Raw genomic sequence first — 6287 nt, 5'->3', positions numbered from 1 at the left:
GGGCTGGGGATACGAACCCGCCACCTTAGGTGTATGTGGCTGGCGCCCTAGCCGCTTGAGCCACAGGCGCCGAGCCAATAATAAGGAGTTTTATAGAACTTGCCTTGGGTTTCTATAGCGCTAACTGAGATTCTGTTGTTAATTTCAGGGTAAGAAGGTAAAGAGGACACATAACAAAGAAAGATCTCTAAATTAAATCAGTGATTTGATTGGATTACTTTACTGACATAATGAGATTTTTTTTTTCTGCAGTTTTTGGCCAGGGCTGGGTTTGAACCCACCACCTCTGGCATATGGGCCTGGCGCCCTACTCCTTTAAGCCACAGGCACTGCCCCATAATGAGATTTTTGATTCAATACCTTAAAAATAGTTTATTAATTGATTTTATGTGAAGTTAGATATCAAATTTGGCTGCGTAATGGAATCACCTAGGGAAGTTAAAATTAATGCATAGGAAGGTGGTTCCTCCAAATGTCCTGATCCAATTGGTCTAGGGTTGGCTTTGGCAACAGGAGTTTAAGAGTTCATCAGGTGATTCTAAGTAGTCATTGGGCCAGAGATGGGTGTAATTGAAAACCAAAAGATACTGCTGCCAAACAATTGTCTTCATTAAAAAGGAGAAAGTGGCTGAGGATAAAGCACAAAGCAGAGGGAAAATCCAGTTCTAGCTAAGAGGAAGGTTGGGGATAATAAATTATATCAATATTTTCTTTTTTTTGTTCATCTAGAAGATTCAACCTTGCAAAATCCACTGCTTTGGATTGGCAGTGATCAAATTGTCCTAGGCTTCCGAAGGGCTTATCTGACTCATTTCCTATTGTGTACATTTTCTGTGTTATTATAAGGATGAGTAGAACCAAATCTTTGGCCTTTTCTTATCACACTTTTCTGGGAACAGCAGACTGAAAGCATCTTCTAAGACTCCAGTGAAATTGCTCTTTGGAAAACTTTGAGAACAATTTTTTTCCTCTTAAGTATAATGAAAAACATTGTTTTCTTTGCAATGAATATTGAATATTTAAGACAGTCTGCATAGATTTTGGAAGGTTTCTGGAGAAAGCTGGATTTGGCTTTCCTAGAAACATAATTACTCAGAAAATACACAAGGTTCCTTCCTAGCCAATGATAAGTCAAAACATTGCGCTTCTTAATAAAAATAAGAGCGGCTACTCTGGGAAATGGAATAGGAAAGACAGCAAAAATTTGTATTTCTGAGATTACAGATGTCATCTGGGTGCTTGTTCTGTGTATAGACGGTGATTGACTGTCTTCTCATCTTCCAGCTTCCTGCTTGTAACTGGGTAAGGGGATCCCTACTGATGTCCAGCGCAGGGAAATTTGGGGCTTAGTGTGAACTGCAACTGAGGCTAGCTCTACGGGTGATGCTGACACCTTTGGGGTGCAGGATTTACCTCTAGATCACGTCAGTTTTCAAAGGCTCAGGAAGGCTCATTTTGATGCCCTTTCTATTTATCTTTGGCTGAGAATTAAAAGAAATCATCTCTCTCATCATCAATGAGTATTCAGAAATAAGTCCAGTATCATCAAATACTGTGATATTGAGTGGGCTCACTGGATGATTACATTCATTCATGTAATAAAATATAAAGACATTAGTATCTGAATCAGGGAAAATATAAAAATAATGCAAGATAGGAAATAAAGAGTATAAAATATGCAGGCCAGAGTGCTCTACATATTTACTTACTAAAGTTCAGCAATGGATTTGATCTAAGTTTCCTGATTTTCAAAGGAAAAGGGGTACAAAAAAAGGTGACATATTTTTGTGTCATCTTTAAAAAGGAAACACACTAGTCTTGGTGAAATAGTCACTCTGTTTTCAGAGAAGAGAGACAAGTATAATCTCTTCAAAAATCAGAATCTGAGGGAGGACAGCTTAACTGTTCTCTCTTGTCCTTTGTCAGTGAATTTCTCAAATATTTAGAGGCTGCTACTTCTGTCAACAATATTGAGAAGGCTGTTGATTAACCTGTACTGGCTCAGTGGATCGAACATCAGATCTTTCCACCAAGACCTCATTGTCAACCAAGTCTAAAGAGATTTGTGAGGGGCTGTGTTTATGCCAACCAACCAATTCCTAAATAGTGCCAATTGGACTCATTCTTGGAACTAAAACGATATCCACATAAACCATTTGGATTCCTGCTGCTTTTAACTTATATAGTAGATACAGACTGTTCAGGGTGAAATGGAGCTGGCAGTTCTTGTCTCAGAATCTCCTGTGGAAAAATGGATAAATATTCCCAAGCTCCACATGAGTTCCACAAAATCAGAGTATTGGAGGGTGAAGGTTTAAAACCAATATTTAAAAAGTTTTCAGGTGAATTTGATGCAAAGTCAGGGCTGAAAATTGCTGCGATAATAATTGCTATTGTTTGCCAAAGAAGTAGCTCTATGGAGAAGGAGATATATGAGATACTGTATAGTATATTAGAAGGAGGAGGGGAAGGATTCATTAACAGTTACCTTAGAAAATTGATTGGTACCAACTTTCTGTACTTGACTTTGAATATAGTCAATTTGTCATAAAAATATCCTATGTGCTGCTTATAAATATCATGGCATTTAAAAGTATAGCAGTATAGTGATTAGTATTCTTATAACACATTTCACTAAAAATGACTTCATAACATATTAAAACTTCTGTAATAACAACTTGATACAAAATAGGGTAACTCCTTGCCATCGCAATTTTATGCACTGATCTCATATATCTTCATTTTCTGCCTTCTGCTTATATTAAGATAGTTTGCTTGAGAGGCCCTGCATAAGGTGGAATGAAGGTTTTGTGGAGCTGAGTAAAGCTGAAATGCTTTTCAAAACTTCCTTATTCTTCATGTTTCATTTCTGTAGTTACTATGGCTGAGAACAGAAGGCATATGAAACACAATGGCTGTACACAATGTCACCTCAAACAAGTGTGTCTGATGGTTCAGTGGTACAGGCAAGTTATCAATATGGAAAGATCATTTGCACAGTTTGACATCTAGTTTATTTCTCAGGAAGGTTTAATGTGCTCTCCCCATGAACTTTATTAGTGCATTCTTTATATATCTATGCCTTACATAATATGTCAGTGTGAATAACTCCCAATCGGAGTGTGTTTAAAATAAGAAAAGGTGATAGATGGACGGTGCCTGTGGCTCAAGGAGTAGGGTGCTAGCCCCATATGCTGGATGTGGTGGGTTCAAACCCAGCCCTGGCCAAAAACTGCAAAAAAAAAAAAAAAAAAAAAAGAAAGAAAAAAGACAAGGCGATAGGTAGTTTAAATTAGAACAACAGAAAGAGTATTCTTGTCTGTGTGATGAATTTGATACTCTGTCATTTAATTGGATTGGCGTTGAGTCCTGTGGTTCTTGTCAGAATCCACTCATGATATTTAATTTTCAGAGTCTAAAACTCATTCTTTTTATCCTAAAGTTCTATCTCTTTGGCGAGAGAACACACTATTACGATAACAGGTGCCAGAGAGGCTTTCTGCTTCACATTTTTTCTTTCCTTGGCATATTAACCCTCTCCTCTCTTCTGTTCCTCCCAGAAATCCCATTTATTTTTCGTGCTATGGAAAGATCTCAGTTGATGTGATCAATTTCTCTGCATATATGATAATTTGTCAAAGTAAGTTTTCCCATAAGACCCTTTCCCATCAACTCTGAAATTCCTGGTCTGACAATATACCCAAATAACACTCTTGAAAATCAACTCTTAAAATTTGGAAGAAAATGTGGCAAGACATTACTGTAACACTTACTGCACTACAAATGACCGGAGGACAATTTATGTTTTAAAAGGTGAGTAGAGCAACAGTTGAGCTCAGGAAATTAATGTGTTAGTGTACTTTGTTCCAATTTTAGCCAACATGCTACTATTTTCTTTTTGTTTGTTTTGTTTTAGAGGGCGTCAGTTGGGAGCACCAAGTGGACCTGAGTATTTCTATTGTTCAAAAAAGATATAACTCTGCAAGAAAACAGAGTAAGCGGCCTTTTTTTCTTGAGACCTGGATATTTTAAGAGAGAATTTTGCTGGGTGGCGCCTGTGGGTCAGTGGGTAGGGTGCCGGCCCCATATACTGAGCGTGGCAGGGTTTGAACCAGGCCCTAGACAAACTGCAACAAAAGATAGCCGGGTGTTGTGGCGGGTACTTGTAGTCTCAGCTACTTGGGAGGCTGAGGCAAGAGAATCGCCTAAGCCCAGGAGTTGGAGGTTGCTATGAGCTGTGAAGCCATGGCACTCTACCCAGGGCGATGAGGTGAGACTCTGTCTCAAAAAAAAAAAAAAAGAATTTTGTAAAACATTATACAACTTTTATTATTGAGGAAAATCCCATTTGCTACATTATATTCACACTGCTAGTTGGAGAAATGCTGCAGTTATGAAGAAAATCAATGTCAGACCAACCAGTCTCCATCTCTACAATACTCATTTCCAAGGAAATAATGTCCAGTACAGCTCGATGCACCATTCTTAGTTTCCTTCGTCTTGAAGTTCCTCCCCTCCCAAAATCATCGTCAATGGTGTATTTCACTACATAAATTACAGTTCTTCACTGCTACAGTTCACCCCAAGCAGCAGGAGAGAGGCATCCCACAAGATCTCTGAAGCTGTCGGGAGATCCTCCCCAGGCTGTTGTCATCTGCCTCTCTCTGTGTCATCATTTCTTGATTGTGGGTTTGAAAGTGCTGTTTTTTTTTTTTTTTCAGGGTCCAAATCTGAAATCACAGATCAGGATTTTATCATTTTTTTTTCTGTAACTGTTTTCTCCCACCATTGTTCTGTAACTGTTCACTAACTGTTCACTAATAACTTGAAATCCTCTCATTTGATCCTCCGTGAGGGATGGACATGTTTCATCACTTTCACTGTCCTCCTGCTGGCCCATCTCTTTTAACACTCCGTGTTCTGCCTCTAGCGAATCTGAGTGAACATTGGTTTGTGGGAAGTCACCGAGGCCTTGCCATTCTCTGGAATTTCATCTTTATCTGAGTTTCGGTTTATACCATTTCTTGGTGAGTGCTGCTGCTGTAAATTAAACAAGCTGTCATCCTTCCCTGAGCCAGCGTAGCTTCCAACTTAATGTTCCTCTTCTACTCTGTCCCTTGTCAGTGCGTTCACAGATTCACTCTTATCATTGCATATTTGTGTCACTTGGGTTAGGTGAGGCTGCTGATGAAGCCTGTGAGAGATGAAGAAGAGTTTGAGCAATTATACTGTTTCACTGAATTTGCTGATGGACCAAAATCCTTGGCAGTTGATTTAAAAGCATGGACATTGCCAACAAGGTATCTACTCAAGAAGGGGGAAAGTCCCAATTCTGTTCTGTAGTTTGGCTTTTCCGGTGTGCAGTTTTTCTTGGGGGAGCAGCAGGGCTGGAGACCCATCTGATAAACACGTGACAAGTTAATTGGCTGAAGATTCCCTGCTACTGGGAATCAGACAGCGGAAAGTCTCTTGTATTACCTTCTTAATAACCAGCATACTTGGAGCTCTGGACTGAGGATTTGGAGGCTATTCCCAAACACCTGTAGCTAAAGATTTATTCCTCTTTGGTTCTCTCTCATAGTCAGGATTTATAGCTGAAAAACCTTCATGCTCCAATTGTTTGCATTCTCTCTTGTCTTTTTTCCTCCTGGTTTTATCATCAGGTATGTTATTTTCCTGCAGTTCTTGGCTTTTTCCAGAATGGAAAATATTGCTCCAAGAGTAGGAACTTCTACCCCAGAATCCCCCTTGATGATTTATGTCCCCGGTAGCACTTCTTCCAGATGTCCACCATCTACGTTTCTTTCTTTCCCTAAGTTACCTTCATTAGGACATCCAAAGCCATCTGCAGAGTTGTGTTGTTGATGAGTCACACCCTAACATTTTCCTGTCTCTGAAAAGTTTTCAGAATGCTTCTCAAAATTCAGTAACGGACTTGTTGATGTTGGTGGAGTGGGAAAATTAAGCTGGCGTGGAGCGGAGTCGTGCCGGGTCATGTAAGTCCAGTCTTTCCCGCTCAGAGAAACAGGCTTCAACATCTCAAGGCATGTCCAAGTTCAACAGGACTGAACAGGAAGGGGTTGGTTTTTTCTCTATAATCTTTGTCTCCAGTTGTTCTAAATGTTATATCCTCTAAAATAAAACCCAAGATCTTTCTGGACACGTGGCCAGTGACTATTAGAGTTACTTCCAGTCACCTACTCATGCTTCTGCTTTAAAGCTTTCGTGAGGCTCTCTGTGGAATTAACCTCGTTCCTTGGATTTAAGATCAGATTCTTTTTTTTTTT

The 6287-nt window shown here is 39.5% G+C and overlaps 1 pseudogene; it reads right to left on the bottom strand.

The window, feature by feature from the left end:
• Positions 1 to 4650: 4650 nt before the first annotated feature.
• On the bottom strand, positions 4651 to 5154 carry LOC111726890 (annotated as a pseudogene).
• Between the last annotated feature and the right edge of the window lie 1133 nt (positions 5155 to 6287).

This window comes from Otolemur garnettii, unplaced genomic scaffold, assembly GCF_000181295.1.
Source record: "Otolemur garnettii isolate 467f Iridium unplaced genomic scaffold, OtoGar3 scaffold00085, whole genome shotgun sequence".
Taxonomy (NCBI): domain Eukaryota; kingdom Metazoa; phylum Chordata; class Mammalia; order Primates; family Galagidae; genus Otolemur; species Otolemur garnettii.
Note: the sequence above shows the minus strand (reverse complement) of the source record. Positions and strands in the feature narration are given on the sequence as shown.